This window comes from Camellia sinensis, chromosome 12 (genome assembly GCF_055761805.1).
Source record: "Camellia sinensis isolate YWXY chromosome 12, ASM5576180v1, whole genome shotgun sequence".
NCBI classification, from domain to species: Eukaryota; Viridiplantae; Streptophyta; class Magnoliopsida; order Ericales; family Theaceae; genus Camellia; species Camellia sinensis.
In genome coordinates, this window is record NC_138972.1 from 165,250,561 (window position 1) to 165,270,151 (window position 19,591).

Below are 19,591 nucleotides of genomic sequence, written 5' to 3' on the forward strand. Positions count from 1 at the left end.
CACAACCCAGTAGAAATATACTAAACCAAATATAAGCATTGAATAAAGCAATAGCATTCAATAGATGGTTAACCAAGATAATCAATTACATCATTATCCAATCTCATGACACTATTGTCAACGACACGTTTCACTTTCCAACATTATCAATATGGCTCAGAACCTGGCCAAACTTACAATAGTGAATTATATATATATATCATATTCACATTCTTCCAATGTCAACAAACAAATGAGACTCAAGCTCAAATCAAAACACTTCATACTTCCAGTTTGATACACATTTTAGTGCTGTATCAATAAAACACTTCTATATAAATAAGCACACATAAAAGTGATGCTAATGGAGTCCATCCCCTATCTCCTCCCAAACAAAATCCGGTTTAGAGGTCCATCCCCTATCTTCCCCTAAACCGTGGAGTACATCCCCTATCTCCTCCCAAACAAAAATGCATATACAATGTATTAAACACTCGTCATATACAACACACAATCAATACATGTATTTTCTGTATTAATTCAACAGTCTAAATCAATGACTTAACCAATGTGATTAGTTTCAGTTTTTCCTAATCCACATGCAATGTCTACAACAATCACGACTATCCTCCACCGATAGCCCAAAACAGTTATTTCTAAACAGGAAATAAATGTATCAACTAACGTAATTCCAACATTTTCCATAGGTGAGTGATTAAACTAACCTACTACTCCATTTAATCAATAAATTCATTAATTCCATGAATTCAACTAAATTCCCCAATTTTTCCTAAATTAATTATATAAATTAATTTATTATAACAACTAGGGGTTTTTCCAAAATTACCAAAGTATCCCCAACATATCAAAATACCAAAACTTAGAACAAAACTTATAGAATGGAGTAGGAAATCCCTACCTCAAGTTTAGAAGGGGAAGGAGGAAGAAAACCCAAAAGTCAACGGAGGAGAAACCAAGCTTTGCTCCGATCAAAATGAAGCCCTCGACAAGCTCTACACTTTATCTCAAAGGAGCAAGGTGAGTAGAGGTCTCCAAACAAGTAGATCTAAGGATCTTTGAGTAAAAAGTGCCCTTTGAGAGAGAGAGAAGGTGTTTCACGGTTTAGAGAGAGGAAAGGGAAGAAAAAGTGAAAGAAAAGGTTAAGTGAGGGCCTTTATATAGTACTAGGTCAAAAATAGATATAAGCCCCAAAGTCAACTCAAAATATCTAGTCAAAATATCCCCAAAAAGTAGGTCCAAACCGTGAGAAAAATCTGGGAAAAAGTCGCAGGTGTCGACCCTTCACAACACAGGTGTCGACACCAACGAAGAAATCTGGAACACTAAGTGTGACTGCACTGCAGGTGTCGACCCTTCCCTAGGCTGGTGTCGACACCATAATGCAGTGGGCAAATTCAGAACAAGGGTCGACCCTTCCCAGCTTTGGTGTCGACCCTTGCGGCCAATCAAAAGAGAAGGTGTCAACACCACCAAGGCTGGTGTCGACACCAAAATGCAGTGAACAAATTCAGAACAAGGGTCGACCCTTATGGCAAGCAAAAGAGAAGGTGTTGACACCGCTAAGACCGGTGTCAACCCCAGAACATGATTTTCAAGTTTCCAAACAACTTTTCAACGCGAACGAGCGTGAACGAGCAATCCCAACAAGTTTAAATCAATTTGCACACCTCCAAAACTGAGGTACAACAACACCAAAGATTCCCAAAATAAAATAAAGGGTTCAAATACATTTACCAAAAGCTTTAAAGGGCTCAAGTGCTACAGCTCGGGAGCTTGGGTACGATCAGGGAAGGTCAGCTATGAGCACCCCCTTTCGCCCGGTCCGAAGACCGGCCTCTACTAACCATGATATCCGATTTTGAAAACATTACGTGTTCTTATTCCATTTATTAGTCTAGAATTACTATGTTATGCGCGCAGCAAACAAGTATAGACTAGATTGCCTAATTTGGAAATAAGCATTGCATATCCGTTTGTTTTGAAAAACGCTTTGAAATTTGCTACTCGCAAGTAGACTAAAACACGGATTTCAATGAGTCCTTCCAACTCAAACAATCCAACCTTCACCCACAGGCATTCAATCAGTTTAACAGATAAGCATTTAGCCACATGGCAAGCATACTGTCATGGCAACACTCACACGCATGCGGGATGCTAAAGCATAAATACTTACATCGTACTCTGTGCCAAAACAGCAAACTAGTCAGCAAACATGCATGTCCTAGTTCATGTTAAAAATGGCTAATGCATCACATGCAAAAATGCAATCTAGGCAGGCTCGGCTAACCCTAACCATGGCATGTGAAATGCGATCGATTACCACATATTCAATTTGTGAATTGAAGTACAGATGCAGTTAGCGTGATGTACCGAGCCTAATGTATGTAATACAAATGTATGGATGCACGCAAGCATAGCATAAGGTATGCTAATTTTAAAGATGCCCTAATCTACCATCATAAGCAGGTAAATAAAAGGGAAGAAAGAAGTGGGGATTGGAAGACATACACACCACCCACACACACTTATTACAGATTTGCCCTCACTCGGAGGGACCAAATAAATATTACAAATTAATTAACTACGCAAGCTAATTAAATATTACAAATTGCCTAATCAACTAAGCAAATTTAATTAAACTAAGAAAATAGTAAATCGCCTCGGGAAATGCGCCGCCATGCGCGAGCTGCCTCTGTTTTCCTTCCTTCACTCCTTTGGAGGTTGCCAAAACCTCAGGACTGCTTCTCTGGACGCTGGGAGACATCACCGGCTGCATGGAATTGCCACCGGCAGTGGGATGTGGCCACCGGCACAAAGTTAAGCTGTCGGCAGGGAAATGATTGCCGGTCGGCACTTTACACTGCCGGTCGGCAGAGTGTTCCTGCAGAATCTGCAAATGACAGCAACAGAGGGCAAGGCAAAGCATGGCAGCACAATTCAAGGCATATATGCACCAACCATGTCCCTTATCATGTTTGTGACTCAAAGGGGCATGTGTCTCGATTCTCGGACCACCAATCACGCATTTCCATGCATGATGGCCCAAGGGATCAAGTATGCAACTTTCATGTCAAATGAAATGCAAATCAATCAAACAAACTAAGGCCCAATTCCTATCATCAAGTCAAGGAATAAGGCATGCATGCAAGATGCAATGCAACCTAGGCATGCAAGCTAAGTATGCAACATGGCATGGCAACAAACTTATGCAAGCATACAAGCAAACATGGGACCATGCAAATGGATGTAAAGATGGACTTATACAAGACTTGGGCAGCTCTAATAAGGCCCAAAACAGTAGCCAAAATGCCCAAAAATGGAGGCTAAACATACATGCACACATACACATGTTATGGTCCAAACCTCAAGCATTAAGCAAGCAACATTCAAGCACACTTGACAAGAGATTTCATGGACAATTAGCATGCAACATGAGCTCTAAAATCATGCTAAAACATGGTGCCAAACCAAGCAATAAATCAGGCCAAGCATACAACAAATGGCCTAAGTGCTCAAAACAAACCAATGGAGTATTGAACTACACTTAGCAAGACCAAACATGGTATGAACTCATTGACCAAAAACAGAGTTTTAGGACATTAATACAAGGCCTAAGAATCACTTAGATGGCATCCAAATGACTCAAAAACAAAGGCATGCATAATCACCAAAACATGGAGCATTGCTACACAAGCTTATGAGGCATTAAAGATGCATCCAAGGTAAACATATAGGCATGCAAATAGGACTGAAATGACATGGTGGATGCTCCCAAATCACCCAATCAATGCAAAGATGTCATGCTATACATGCACATACTTAAGGCCAACAAGCCAGAATGCAAAGGAACTATACTAAGCATGCCAAAATCAACCCAAACACCTATGGACAGACCTAAAACATGTCAAGATAAGCACAAAATCTTCACAAATGTAAGCCTAAAACATGCTAGAAACAGAGGCACACAACCTAAGACATGTTAAGGGATCACAAGGCATTACATGGCAACTATGCTAAGCATGCATGGAGTACCAAAACCAATTTAAAATCATGTTATATCATGGAAAAATAAGCATGAAAAACAGTCTATACATGCTCAACACACACTCAAACATGATGCTCTCTCAAGAGGCCAAAACATGCCCTTTTCAAGGACAACAAGGAGAGGGGGTGGCCCTCCCCTTTTGGAGACATCAAGGCACCATCTCCACCACTGAAATCCCTCAAGATTTCAGTGGTGAAGAGGCCCAAACACCAAAGTCCCGAAACTAGTACAAAATAGCACAAAATAAGGCCTTTCAAGGCCTAAGAGGGGTCAAACACCCTCAAATCACAAAACACCGTTAATAAACAATCAAGAGGGTCTAAAAACTGAACTTTTTTGTATTATACACCAAGCTCAAAAACGAATTTAAGACATGTAGAAATAAGGTGCAAAAAAGGGGAATAAAGGGTGAGATTCTTACCCTTGAAGCCTTCTTCAACAATGATGCTCCAATGGCCTTCCTTGGCTTGAATCCAACACCAAAGTATTAAAATCAGTCCCTTAGAACCTCAATAGCTAGACAAAGGTGAAACACTAGGTGTTTATGTGCAATAGTAAGACACAAAACACCTAGAGCACAAAAGAGAGGGAAAGAGAGGTAGGATGTGTATCTAACCCTAACCCTAGAACTCAAACCCTAACAATGGCTGTCTAAGCTCTCGAAATATCTCAAGTGTCTAACCTCTCAAGCCAAGAGACAAGGCTCTCTCTTATAGAGGCTTACTGTCTTGTAAAGCTTACAAGACAAGCTTCCAAGAGAGAGATCCCTCCATACACGTGTATGGAGGGGAGCCAAAAGCAAGACAGTTGTCTTAAAATATCTGCAAAAGCAGATGCACAGTAGTCGGCCGGCCAAAAATGCCATCTTGGCCAAAAGTAGTGCCGACCGGCACTAAATAGTGCTGACCGGCAACAAAAAGTGCCGGCCGGCAATAAAAAGTGCCGATGGAAGCAAAAACCAGCCGGTGGCCTCTAGCTACTGCCGGTGGTGGGTGGGGATGGTCTACAAGCCCTACCCTGCCTCTCCAAGGCAAAACACAAGTGTTTGGTGTAAAACCAGACACTAAACAGTCAAGTTCGGAGATCCTGAGGCAAGGCGCGCGAGCCGAGACCTCCGGGAACTCCAAACGAACACCAACACGAGTAATCACCGAGTGTTCAAACGGTGACGTCCAAGTCTTGAGGATGGTCAAAAATGGGGTGTCTACATTAAGGTATAGTGGTTCTTTGAATGAACTTCCATTTTTATTTTTATTCAACTTCCATTTTTATTCAATTTCCTTTTCTATTCAATTTTCTTTTTTATTTAATTTCGAAATAGATCGTTAAAGTATAGTAGTTTCTCCAATGAACTTGAATTATTAATTTTATGCGACTTCCATTTTCATTTTTATTCAACTTCCTTTTTTGTTTAATTTCCACATAGATCGTTAAGGTATAGTGATTTCTTGAATGAACTTTCATTTTTATTTTTATTCAACTTCCATTTTTATTCAATTTCCTTTTCTATTCAATTTCCTTTTTTATTTAATTTCCAAATAGATCGTTAAGGTATAGTGGTTTCTTAAATGAACTTTCATTTTTAATTTTAGTCAACTTCCATTTTTATTTTTATTTAACTTCCATTTTTATTCAATTTTCTTTTCTATTCAATTTCCTTTTTTATTTAATTTCCAAATAGATTGTTAAGGTATAGTTGTTTCTTTAATGAACTTCCTTTTTTAATTTTATGCAACTTCCATTTTTATTTTTTTCCAACTTGAATCTTTATTCAATTTCCTTTTTTATTTAATTTCCAAATAAATGGTTGAGGTATAGTGGTTTCTTGAATGAAATTTCATTTTTAATTTTATGCCACTTCCATTTTTATTTTTATTAATTTTCCGTTTTTATTGAATTTTCAAATAGATCGTTAAGTTATAGCGCTTTCTTAAATGAACTTCCATTTTTAATTTTAAGCAACTTCCATTTTTATTTTTATTCAACTTCCTTTTTTGTTCTTTTTCTTTTCTATTCAATTTCCTTTTTTATTTCATTTCCAAATAGATCGTTAAGGTATAGTGGTTTATTGAATAAACTTCCATTTTTAATTTTATGCAACTTCCATTTTTATTTTTATTCAACTTCGATTTTTATTCAATTTCCTTTATTATTTAATTTCCAAATAGATCGTTAAGGTATAGTTGTTTATTGAATGAAGTTCCATTTTTAATTTTACGCAACTTCCATTTTTATTTTTATTCAATTTCAATTTTTATTCAATTCCCTTTTCTATTCAATTTCCTTTTTTATTTAATTTCCAAATAGATCGTTAAGGTATAGTGGTTTCTTGAATGAACTTTCATTTTTAATTTTATGCAACTTCCATTTTTATTTTTATTCAACTTCCCTTTTTATTCAATTTCATTTTCAATTCAATTTCCTTTTTTTATTTAATTTCCAAATAGATCGTTAAGGTATAGTGGTTTCTTGAATGAACTGTCATTTTTAATTTTATGCAACTTCCATTTTTAGTCAATTTCCTTTTTTATTTAATTTCCAAATAGATCGTTATGGTATAGTGGTTTCTTGATTGAACTTCTGTTTTTAATTTTATACCACTTCCATTTTTATTTTTTTTCAACTTCAATTTTTATTCAAATACCTTTTCTATTCTACTTCGTTTTTTTTAATATTTCCAAATAGATCGTTAAGCTATATTGGTTTGTTGAATGAACTTCCGTTTTTAATTTTATGCAACTTCCATTTTTATTTTTATTCAACTTCAAGTTTTATTCAATTTCCTTTTCTATTCAATTTCCTTTATTATTTAATTTCAAAATAGATCGTTGAAATATAGTGGTTTCTTGAATGAACTTCCATTTTTAATTTTATGCAACTTCAATTTTTATTTTTATTCAACTTCAATTTTTATTCAATTTCCTTTTGTATTCAATTTCCTTTTTTATTTAATTTCCAAGTAGATCGTTAAGGTATAGCGATCCCGGTTGTCCCTTTACTGTTCTGTTGTATTCCGGACTTAGTTCCGTGGAGTTGGTAGTTGTATCTATCTTGTTGTCATCCTTTAATTCCATTTGTTCGGGTTTTAGGATGTATTAGGCAGAGTTGTTACAGGTTGGTTAGGCTTTGGTTTCAATTCTTTGTTGCCAAGTTTTTAGGAGGTCCGCTCGAGCGGGTCTCCTTGCGCTCGAGCGGAGATTGCACACTTCCAGTTTTTCGTGTCCCTGCAAAACTTCTGCAGGTGTGATTTTTACGCTCGAGCGGGTTTCTCTACGCTCGGGCGGTGGCGCTCGAGCGGGTACTCTGGCGCTCGAGCGGGTAGTACTTTTTGGGTGTAAGTTCTGGGAGGGAGAAATCTACGCTCAAGCGGACTGGTTTTTGCGCTCGAGCGGATGTACTTTATTCTTGTGTCTTGGCGCTCGAGCGGGCCTTATTGCGCTCGAGCGGACCTAGTTTTTTTGTTCTTGACGCTCGAGCGTTGTGTTCTCTGCTCGAGCGGGAATGTCATATATCAGTTGGTAGCTGGGCGTTTTAAATTAACTTTTTACTTTCTCTCTCTCTCTCTCTTCCTTTCTAAAAAGCCATTTTGAGAGTTCCTCTCTCTAGAAACTCCCTTCTCTCTAGGGTTTGATCTAGTTAGAGTGTTTCCCTTCCCTTCGGCCTTTGTAAGAGTTGGGTTGATCGTCAAGGGCTATCCATTGATCCGAGAATATTGAGTTTTGGAGCACATTGAGTTTCTTCACCTTCTTTCCTTGGGCTCCGAATTTGAGGTAGGGATTCCTACTCACTCTTATGGGTTTTAACCTAGATTTTGAGCTTATTATTTAAATGGTTGATTTTGGGACTTAGGGTTTCAAAATGTGTTAAAGAGGGTTTTGTGATTTTGGGCTCATAATATGTATTTTGGGTTTCAAAATGGTGTTATTGATGTTGGTTGTTGATATTTAGACCATTGGGTTAATATTGGGAAATGGGGTAGAAAACCCTAATTGGTTGTATAAATTAATTGGTATGATTAATTTGGGAAAATTATGGTTATATGGAATTGAGTTGAAAATAATGAAATTGGTTCATTATATGGTTGAATAGTGGAGTTAGATTTATTAATCGCTCACTTTTGAAAACATTGATATTTTATCTGTTGGAGCTTTTATTAGCTGTTTAGAAATAATTTCTTGGGCTACCGGTGGAGGGTAGCTTTGATTGTTGTAGACAATGCATGATGATTAGGCAAACTAAAACTAATCAATTGGATATGTCATAGAGTATGACGGTTGATAGAATACATTAATGTTATGTATTGATTGATTATGTATATGACCTTCGTGTATATACGTTGTGTGTGTGTGGGAGGAGATAGGGGATGTACTCCACGGTTTAGGGAAAGATAGGGGATGGACCTTTAAACCGGATGTTGTTTGGGAGGAGATAGGGGATGGACTCCACTGACACAGCTCATATGCTTGTCAGATAATGTGTTGATATAGCTCATATGCTTATCTTTGGAAGTGTTGATACAGCTCATATGCTTATCATTGGAAGTGTTGATATAGCTAATATGCATATCTGTTGAAATGTGGATACAACTTGTATGCTTATCTGTTGAGATGTTGATACAACTAGTATGTTTATCAATTGTAAAATGGGAAATGTTTAATATGAGTCATTGTCTCATATAAGTGGTTGGCTAGGTTCTGAGCCGTTGATGTAAATTGTGAAATTGATAAGAAATGGAAATTGAAATGAAATGGAAATGGGTTATGAATTTTTAATAACCCACATTTATGGCTTAGTCATGTTTGCATGCATTTGCAAGTTTTGCCATGTTAAGTTGCTGTCACAGCCCATATTTATGTCTTAGTTATGTTCATGAGCAATTGTATGATTATGACTTGTTTTTCCTAAGTAAGATCCATGCCTTGTTTTGATGTCTATGTGATTTGCTTAACTGTTCTGTACATGCTTTGTCCCTTCCTTGATGTTAAGCCTAGGTCATGCCAAGCCTAGGTCACACCTTTGAACCTCTTACCCCTAGGACCATCTTGGAACCACTTTGGTTGACCTCCACCATCACCTAGGCATATTGGCCGAGATGTCATCATCTAGGCCGAGGTGTGCATCACCTAGGCCGAGATGTGCATCATCTAGGCCGAGATGTTATCACCTAGGTGCCCTAGATCCTTGATCCTTGCACCTAGTGATCTTGTTCCTGGACTGGAATGACCTAGACCGAGGTGTGGCACATCTAGGCCGAGGTGTGGCACAGCTTGGCCAAGTGTTATCCTTCCTAGCCGAGATCATTGAGACCTTACTTGCCGAAGCCTATGTCCTTAGCCGAGATCATTACCTGCCGGAGTGCCCATGTCATCTAGCTTGTTGTACACACTTTGTCATACACTTGTCTTGTCTTTCTATCACCTTTTGAGGAGAACCAATCCGGTAGTGCCACGTATCCCTGCAGAGGGTTAAATCAGCCGGCAGAGAGAGAAAAACATATCATTTGCTATATCCTTGTCTTAGAAGAGAGAGAAGCTCTAGGAAGAGGAAGAGGAATTCTAGAGAGAGGTAGATTTCCAAGCTTGATCCCTAGAGATCGAACCATTAGATCCGTGTTTTAAGGTTAGATTCGTGATCTACTCTTGTTATTCTTTATGTTGATCTAATAATTGCATTGCATGATCTAGCATGTTTCATGAACCATGCATTGCTTTGAAGTTCGGTTTTAGAAAGAGAAAGTGATATTCATGTGTTCTTGAGGAAAAGCCATGTTTTGATCCGAAAGTTTGTATCAAGATCCATGTTTTCGTGTTTGTTTTCATATGATCTTCAAGTATGGGTACCAAGGTCCATGTTTTTGAACTCATAGCATGAAACCTCAGATTTTATAATAACAAGTTATGATTTTAGCATTCATGTTCTTCATGTTCTTCATGCCCATGTTCTTCAAGGATGAAACCCAGATTTCCAGGATTCATTTCCCTAGGTGTGATCACCGAGACCACTCTTGCCTAGATCACACACTTAGGCCAAACATCGTATCTCACCTTGGCCTACCTTGCATGATCACTTGCACGTTAGTTTATCTTGCATGCACACCTAGGCTAACCACTGCACACCTAGGCCGACCATGGTACACCCTTGCCGGCACCTTGTAACACCTCGGCAGGCAGCTGCATACTGAAGCCTAGGTAACCACACCTCGGCCAAGAGGTGTGGGACCTCGGCCAAGACCTCCTGAGTTCACTCAGCTAGGTCATTTTTGCCTAGATCATTTCTGTGCATCCATTCCAAGACTTGGTTGGTGCCCAGCATGTTTTCCCTAGATGTTTTCTAGCATGTTTTCCCTAGATGTTTTCCAGCATGTTTTCCCTAGATGTTTTCCAGCATGTTTTCCCTAGATGTTTCCCAGCATGTTTTCCCTAGATGTTTTCCAGCATGTTTTCCCTAGATCATTTGCATTCATGTAAAGCTTGTTTTTAAGAGTACATTCAATAGACTTTGCCATGTGTTTGTAGGACTTGGACCTTTGCCTTGATCCCGACGTCCCAAGAACTATGTGAGTGGTATTTTTAATGAAGTTATGTTATAACGTTTTGATAAAGCTTTGCCTTGTTTTGATAAAAGTATTTGTTAAGCATGAATGATATCCCTATTTTATGTACCAAGTATAAACTCTGTTTTGGATGGCAATGTATCAAGTAAGCTTTGTTTTGATGTCAATCTTTGAAAGTCCGTACGTGCCAGGGGACTTTAAGCATTTGTGGCACAAGTCCGTACGTGCTAAGGGACTATAAGCATTAGTAGCACACATGTGAAGTCCGTACGTGCCAGGGGACTTTAAGCATTTGTGGCACAAGTCCGTACGTGCTAAGGGACTATAAGCATTAGTAGCACACATGTGAAGTCCGTACATGCCAGGGGACTTTAAGCATTGGTGGCACAAGTCCGTACGTGCTAAGGGACTATAAGCATTAGTAGCACACATGTGAAGTCCGTACGTGCCAGGGGACTCTAAGCTTTCGTGGCACCTTTGTTTGTTTTGAAAGACCAAGGTTCAATTGACGTTTTGTTTCAAGTCAAGCTAAGCTATGTTATGTATGGTTTTGACAAGGATATACTATGTATTGTTTTGAAAAGATCTCAGGAATCATTCATTTAACCCCTTTATTACTTATACCATTCACTGAGTATCCAAGCTCACCCTCCCTATGTATGTATGTAGGTAACAAGCAAGAAGTCGGCTACGCCGAGGTGTGTGTTTTGTATGCATGTTATGTCGGTTGTAAGGATGTCGGCAATCTCGAAGTTTATGTATTGTGAACATGTCGGCTGGAGAAGCCTTTTACCAAGACGTAATATGTATTTTTGTACTTTATTGTATTTGTATCCAAGTTGTAACATTATGTAAAGATGTATGTCATTTCATTTGACTTATGCACTGCTCTTATGGACCACTTGTATTTTAGATTATTGCTTCCGTATTTGCGAGCCCCCTATATCTATACTCTAATTGTGTGTGAATTTTGAAAGTTGGTCTAATTATATTCAAATGGCCATTTTACGGAAATTTCATCGCGGGATTCGACACCCATGTATTCAAATACACAACTTGATTAGTTTCAATTCACCTAATCATCATGCAATGTCTACAACAATCAAGACTATCCTTCACCGATAGCCCAACGCAGCTATTTCTAAACAGATAATAAATGCCTCAACAGATATATAATTGACATTTTCAAAAGTGAGCGATTTATAAATCCAACTCCACCATTCTATCTCTTAATGATCAAATTTCATTATCCCCAACTCAATTTCATAACAAATGCCATTAATTACACTAATGACCCAAATACACCCAAATATGACATTTTTTCCTTTAAACTCAATATTGACCCAAAGGTCCAAATATTATTAACAACAACAATAATCTCTTTTTAAGACCCCAAATATATATATATATATATATATGAGTCAACAAGACAAAACCCCTCTTTTTCAATATAATACATTACAAACCCTAACTTCCCAAACCAAACCATTTATACAAAAGCTCTACATTTAGGTTAAAGATCATAAAGATGAGTAGGAATCCCTACCTCGAAGTTAGAGCTCAAACGGAGAAGATGAAGAAATCCAAAATGCTCCAAACTCCAAACTTTTCAGATCAAAGCGAAGCCCTCGACGATCAACACACTTTTTACAAAGGCACTAAGAGAGTAGGTCACTCTAGCTAGATCAATCCCTAAAGAGAAGGTATTTTCTAGTGAGAGGGGCTCTCAAAATCAGTTTTTGGGAAAGTAAGAGAGAGAATGAAAAGTGAAAAGTGATTCAAAAATGCCCAGCTGCCAACTGATATACGTATGACCCGCTCGAGCGGATAATAGGACGCTCGAGCGCAAAGGAAAGGCCACTCGAGTATAGATTCCCTCCTTCCAGAACTTTTACAGACAATGAACTACCCGCTCGAGCGTCAAGACACCCGCTCGAGCGCTACCCGCTCGAGCGTAAGGAAATCCGCTCGAGCGTGAAAAACACACCTGCAGAAGTTTTGCAGAGGCACGAAAAGGTGGAAGTATGGAATCTCTACTTGAGCGCACAATGACCTGCTCGAGCGGACCACTCAAAAACTGGGCAATGAGAATTTGAACTAAGGCTCAACCCACCTGTTCGAAACACGCCCAACACATCCTAAAACTCAAACACACGAAATTAAAGGATAACAACAAGATATACAACCACCAACTCCACGAAACCTAAGTCCAGAATACAACAAACAATGGAAGAGAAATCGGGATCGCTATAACCTCCCCCCTTAAAGAATTTAGTCCCCGAAATTACGTATAAGTTTTTCAAAAGCATGTTTTCTCAATTACCAACATTATTACAATGTAAAATTCAACAAATTGACCCATTACCGGTTATTCCATCTCTATTCAAGAGGCAAACTTTCAACATAATCTCCAACATGCATTATCAACATGCATCACATAACAAATTCAATGCCAAAATTATATTTGCATTTCTACAACAGAGTTAACATATGCAATGTTAAAATAAACTTCCATTACAAGGCAAGTTCCACAATATTCCCATAAACCAAAACATTCACAATGTTTTACAACTTAAGACATATTTAATGCTCTTAAAGTTCATTGATATTACAAAATCCCAATACATGGTTAAACGTTTACAAACAAGTCCGAATATTTCTCACGGACATCCGCCTCACATTCCCAAGTGGCTTCCTCCACTCCGTGATGTTTCCACAAAACCTTCACTAAGGGAATGGTCTTGCCTCGCAAGACTTGATCCCGCCTATCCAAGACCCGTACCGGTCTCTCCTCATACGAGGCATCCTCATCTACCTCTAAGTCGGTCCAATCCAACACGTGCGATGGATCCGGCCCATACTTCCGAAGCATACTAACATGAAATACGTTATGCACTCCGGACAACTGCGGCGGCAAGCAACCTCCCCAATCCTTTCAAGGATCTCAAAGGGACCGATAAATCGAGGGGACAACTTCCCACTCTTTCCAAACCTCATCAAACCCCGCCTAGGTGATATTTTCAGGAAAACATGATCACCCGTCTCAAATGCCAAGGGCCTCCTCCTACGGTCGGCATAACTCTTTTGGCGACTTTGGGCAGTAACAAGCCTCTTACGGATAAGCTCAACTTTCTCTGTCGTTTCCCTCACCAACTCCGGGCCCAACAAAGGTGCATCACCCACCTCGGCCCAACAAACCGAAGCCCTACACGGTCGGCCATACAAGGCCTCAAACGGCGCCATACCGATACTAGACTGAAAGCCGTTGTTGTAGGCAAACTCCACCAAGGGCAAGTGCCTCTCCCACATCCCACTAAAGTCAAGGACACAACCCCGAAGCATATCCTCAAGGATCTGAATAGTACGCTCGGACTGTCCGTCAGTCTGAGGATGGTAAGCTGTACTACAGGTCAGTTTAGTGCCCAAGGCACTCTGCAAACTCTGCCATAACCTAGCAGTAAAACGAGGATCTTTATCAGAGACGATCGACACTGGGACTCTGTGCAACCTCACTATGTCCCGAATATACAAGTCGACAAGATGATCTACCGAATCTCTCAAGCGCATAGGAATAAAGTGCACTGACTTAGTCAACCGGTCTACAACCACCCAAATAGCATCACTATCCCGCTGAGTCCTCGGAAGACCTACAACGAAGTCCATAGTAACATGCTCCCACTTCCACTCGACAATAGGCAAGGGTTGCAACAAACCCGCTGGCCTCTGATGCTCGACCTTCACTTGCTAACAAGTAAGGCACTTAGACACGAAAACTGCCACATCCTTCTTCATCCTCCGCCACCAAAATTGGTGACCCAAATCACGATACATCTTAGTGCCTCCCGGATGCACCGCAAGGCGCGAATGATGAAACTCTTGGAGTACTTCTTCTCGGCAAGACTCCGGCACAAACAGACGGTCTCAGTATCTCACACTCAAGTCGGGATACACAGTCAAACCCTTCTCAGCCTTCCCACTGAAGATCTTCTCTCGGAGGGATTCTACTTCAAGGTCACCTCTCTGTGCCTCTAACACTCAAGTCACAAGTGTAGGCTGTGCAACAACAGAAAACAAGGCCGCAGCCTCAATGGATTCGCCTAGAAGCAAATCGAACTCGCCCAGTGTACCTAACATCTCCCACTCCCGAATGGCTATACAAGCAACATCACTAATGGATTTCCTACTAAAGGCATTGGCCACAGCATTGGACTTTCCCGGGTGATAGTGTAACTCAAAATCGTAGTCCTCAATAAACTCCATCCACCTTCTCTGCCTCAAATTCAAGTCTCTCTGTGTAAACAGATACTTCAAACTCTTATGATCCGAGAACACCTCGAACCTTTCACCATAAAGGTAGTGCCTCCAAATCTTTAAGGCAAAATTTATGGCTGCTAACTCAAGGTCATGTGTAGGGTAATTCCTCTCGTATATTTTCAACTGACGTGAGCCATAAGCTATTACTTTTCCATCTTGCATCAAGACATAACCCAATCCCTCTCGTGAGGCATCACAATAAACCGCATAACCCAAACCTCTCTCCGGAATAATCAAGACCAGAGCGGTGGTCAATCTAACCTTCAGCTCCTGGAACGACTTTTCACAAGTCTCACTCCACACGAACTTGACCCCTTTCCGCGTCAATCTAGTCAACGGTGAAGCTAGCCTGGAGAAATCCTTCACAAACCGGCGATAATATCCAGTTAATCCCAGAAAACTGCGGATCTCAAAAACGCTCTTAGGCTGTGCCCAATCTTGCACTGCCTCAATCTTGGATGTATCAACAGACACCCCTTCCCCGGAAACCACATGGCCTAAGAACTTGACTTCCTCTAGTCAGAACTCACACTTTCCAAACTTGGCATACAGTCTATGGGCTCTAAGCAACTCAAGCACCACTCTCAGGTGTTCCGCGTGCTCCTCCTCAGAAGGCGAATAAATCAGAATGTCGTCCACGAAAACGACCACAAAGCGATCTAAGAATTCCCGGAAGATCCGGTTCATCAAGTCCATAAAGACTGCCGGTGCATTGGTGAGCCCAAATGGCATCACCAGAAACTCATAGTGGCCATACCGCGTACGGAATGCCGTTTTCGGAATATCCTCCTCCCTGACCCTCAACTGGTGGTAACTCGATCTCAAGTCTATCTTAGAGAAACAACGAGAACCGTTCAACTGGTCAAATAGATCATCAATACAGGGCATAGGGTACTTATTCTTAACCGTAGCCCGATTCAACTTTCCGTAGTCGATACAAAGTCTCAAGGCACCATCTTTCTTTTCAGCAAAGAGGGCCGGTGCTCCCCACGGTGAAACACTAGGGCGAACAAAACCCTTATCTAGCAACTCCTGGAGTTGAATCTTCAACTCACTCAACTCGGCTGGGGCAAAACGGTAAGGTGCCATAGAAATGGGCGCCGTGCCAGGCACTAAATCAATAGAGAACTCTATCTCTCGGTGAGGTGGCAAACTAACGAGATCCTCGGGAAAAACATCTGAATACTCACAAACCACCATCGGCAATATAATCTGGGTCTCATCACACTCACTACTCATAAAGCTAGCAAGAAGACCACTAAGCTCACTGTGCCCTCACGGATCATACACCGGTGGCAACACACTACCAACCCGATCTCCCAAGAAATGGAAACACTCCCCGCTCAAGGTACATACTGTGACCCTCTGGCAGTAGCAATCGATAACTGCCCAGTATGACGATAACCAGTCCATACCCAAAATAACATCAAAACCCGACATGGGCATAACTGCAAAAGGAAATGGAAGTCGGCGGTCGGCAACCTCTATGTCACGACCTCTATGTCACAACCTCTACATCCGTGTTTCAAAATCAATTTGCCCCCAACAGGCGATATAGCACAAATAGGAGATGCTAACTGTGCTAACTCCAATCCCAAAACAGATGCGAATGTAGCAGATATAAAGGAATGAGATGCACCCGTATCAATCAACACATTGGCAACCGAGTTACAAAACAAAAAGGTACCTCTCACAACAGATGGAGCCGGTACAAGATCCTGCGGGGTAACAGCATACACGCGCCCTGTAAGCCCCTGATCTACCTGCTTACCTCTCGGAGCAAAGGACTGATGCACAGACTGAGACGATGAAGCCCCCTGATTGGCCCTCGAGGCCTGAACAGACTGTGCTAGCTGCGAACTCTACGTCTGTCTCGAACTAGACATACCGGGTGTACCACCTAACTGTGGACAAAACCTCTTCAGGTGTCCTGTTTGACCACACTGATAACAAGAGGACGACCGGCCTCTGCCCTGACCCTGACTCTGAGGTCGAGCTGAAGATGAAGTTGCTCCCTGACCTCCTCCCCTCTGCGGGCAAGCTGGAGACTTGTGGCCCAACTGACCACACTTGAAACAGGTAAAGTCCCCCTGGCTGCCTCTCCTAGAACCTGAACTCGACACTGGAAAGGTAGATCTCGCTAAAGCACTCCGGGACTGCTGAGGGTTAGAACCCCTCTGCCTCCTACCATCCCCCTGGCCTTCTTGACTCCTCTTGGAGCCCCTCATCCTCTCCTCCTTCTCCATCATAGACTCTATATGGGTCGCGGCATCCACAAGACGCCCATACTCCCGGATCATGGATCCTCCAACCCTCATCTTGAGACCATGCCTCAACTTCCTTTCGAACTCAATACAACGGCGTTCCTCCGACGCCACGAGCTCAGGTGCGAACCTGGACAAACTGGTAAAGACGGCCTCAAACTCGGCCACTGACAAGCCTAGCTGCTTAAGCTGGCAAAACAGGTCCCTCAGCTTTTCCCTGATAGCTGGGGCTATCAGGGCTAAGTACTTCTCTTGGAAAATATCAACAAAAGCCTCCTAGGTGCCACCGATATGGCCCCTCGTGAACTTCCACCATTGACCCGCATCCCCCTTAAGCTGGAAGGATGCCAAGGTCACCTTTAATAACCCGTTCTCGATGCCAACCATCTCAAATGTCTTGGTCATCTGTTCTAACCACTCATCAGCCTTGAGCGGCTCCTTTGGATCCCCAACAAACTCATTCGGATTAGACCGAAAGAACACCCTCTTTTGAAAGGAAGGCCCTGCATCAACAACCGGGGCCTGAACCTGGGCCTAAACTGGAACCTCAGCTCTAAGAATGCCCATAGATTCCCTCAAAGCATCGGCTATCCCACGGGCTAAGGCGCCCATAGCCTGTTGACCTACTGGCTCGGCCACATTAGCCTGACCAACCCCTTCCTGCTGCGCCGGAATATCATCCGGTATAGGCATTTCCTGCCTCCTAGGCCTGCCTCGCCTACCACCACGTCCTCGTCCTGACATCCTAATAAAGGTAACGAAGAACATTAGCACATTCATAAATGTGCCGAAGCTAAAACACTCGCGTCCTAATGCATGGACAACTGTAATTCACTCCACGTAAGCACATAATCACATAAGCACTTACGAATTTCATTTTCGGATAATGATAGTCCCGAGGCGTTACTAGAGTTCCGGTTAGAAACAACATTGATCAAGTGCTTTTCCAACAAGACTCACAGAAACCCAAGGATCCAATCAACGTCCTAGAAACTAAATCCCATACCCATATAGTCACATAATCATGTTATCACATAAGCATGTAACACTACATCTAAGTCTCTATTAAGCGAGACGAACCCATTATGGTACTAACCACTTCCCGCGTACCCAAAGTATTCGAACCCGGTACGCTCTGATACTAAGTTGTAACGCCCTCAAAAATAAACCCATCATAGCATTCATTCACGATAAGTAAAAGAGTTCTCATATTATAACCATCAGAGTATTCTTACAAAATGTATTACATGTTGACAACAAAAGTAAATGCCCTATAGGCTTACAACTTTCCAAGTCAACACTTGGTTACAAAAGGAGAGTACTAACTCTACACAAAAGAAGCCCTTGGCTTGATATACATGTAATACAAAAATGTAATCACAAAAGATGCCCCAGCCACTAAGCCTCTCAAGCTACGTCCTTGGAGGTGGCATGCTACCTGTACCTGAAAATGATGTCCCATGTAGGGTGAGCCAACGGCCAGTAGAGATATGCTAAACATAATATGAGCAATAACTAAAACATTAGCACTTGATAAATGTTCAACTTAACAAAACTCTACTTATAAACATGGCTCAGAACCTGGCCAAATAACTGAAATGAGGCTACACCTCATGCCAACAATACTACAACTTGCCATTTTACGGAAATTGCGTCCGCGGGATTCGGCACCCATGTATTTTCATTCTCTTATGGCCATTTTACGGACATTTCATCTGCGGGACTCGACACCCATGTATAGATATATTCGGATTGTCATTTTACGGAAATTGCGTTCTCGAGATTCAGCACTCATGTATAATTACATTCAAATGGCCATTTTATGGAAATTTCATCCGCGGGATTCGACACCCATGTATTCAAATACACAACTTGATTAGTTTCAATTCACCTAATCATCATGCAATGTCTACAACAATCAAGACTATCCTCCACCGATAGCCCAAATCAGTTATTTCTAAACAGATAATAAATGCCTCAACAGATATATAATTGACATTTTCAAAAGTGAGCGATTTATAAATCCAACTCCACCATTCTAACTCTTAATGATCAAATTTCATTATCCCCAACTCAATTTCATAATAAATGTCATTAATTACACTAATGATCCAAATATACCCAAATATGATATTTTTCCCTTTAAACTCAATATTGACCCAAAGGTCCAAATGTTACTAACAACATCAATAATCTCTTTTTAAGACCCCAAATATATATATATATATATATATGAGTCAAAAAGCAAAACCCCTCTTTTTCAATATAATACATTACAAACCCTAACTTCCCAAACCAACCATTTGTACAAAAGCTCTACATTTAAGTTAAAGATCATAAAGATGAGTAGGAATCCCTACCTCAATAGATGAAACCTAAAAGAGATGATGAAGAACTCGGAAATGCTCCAAATCC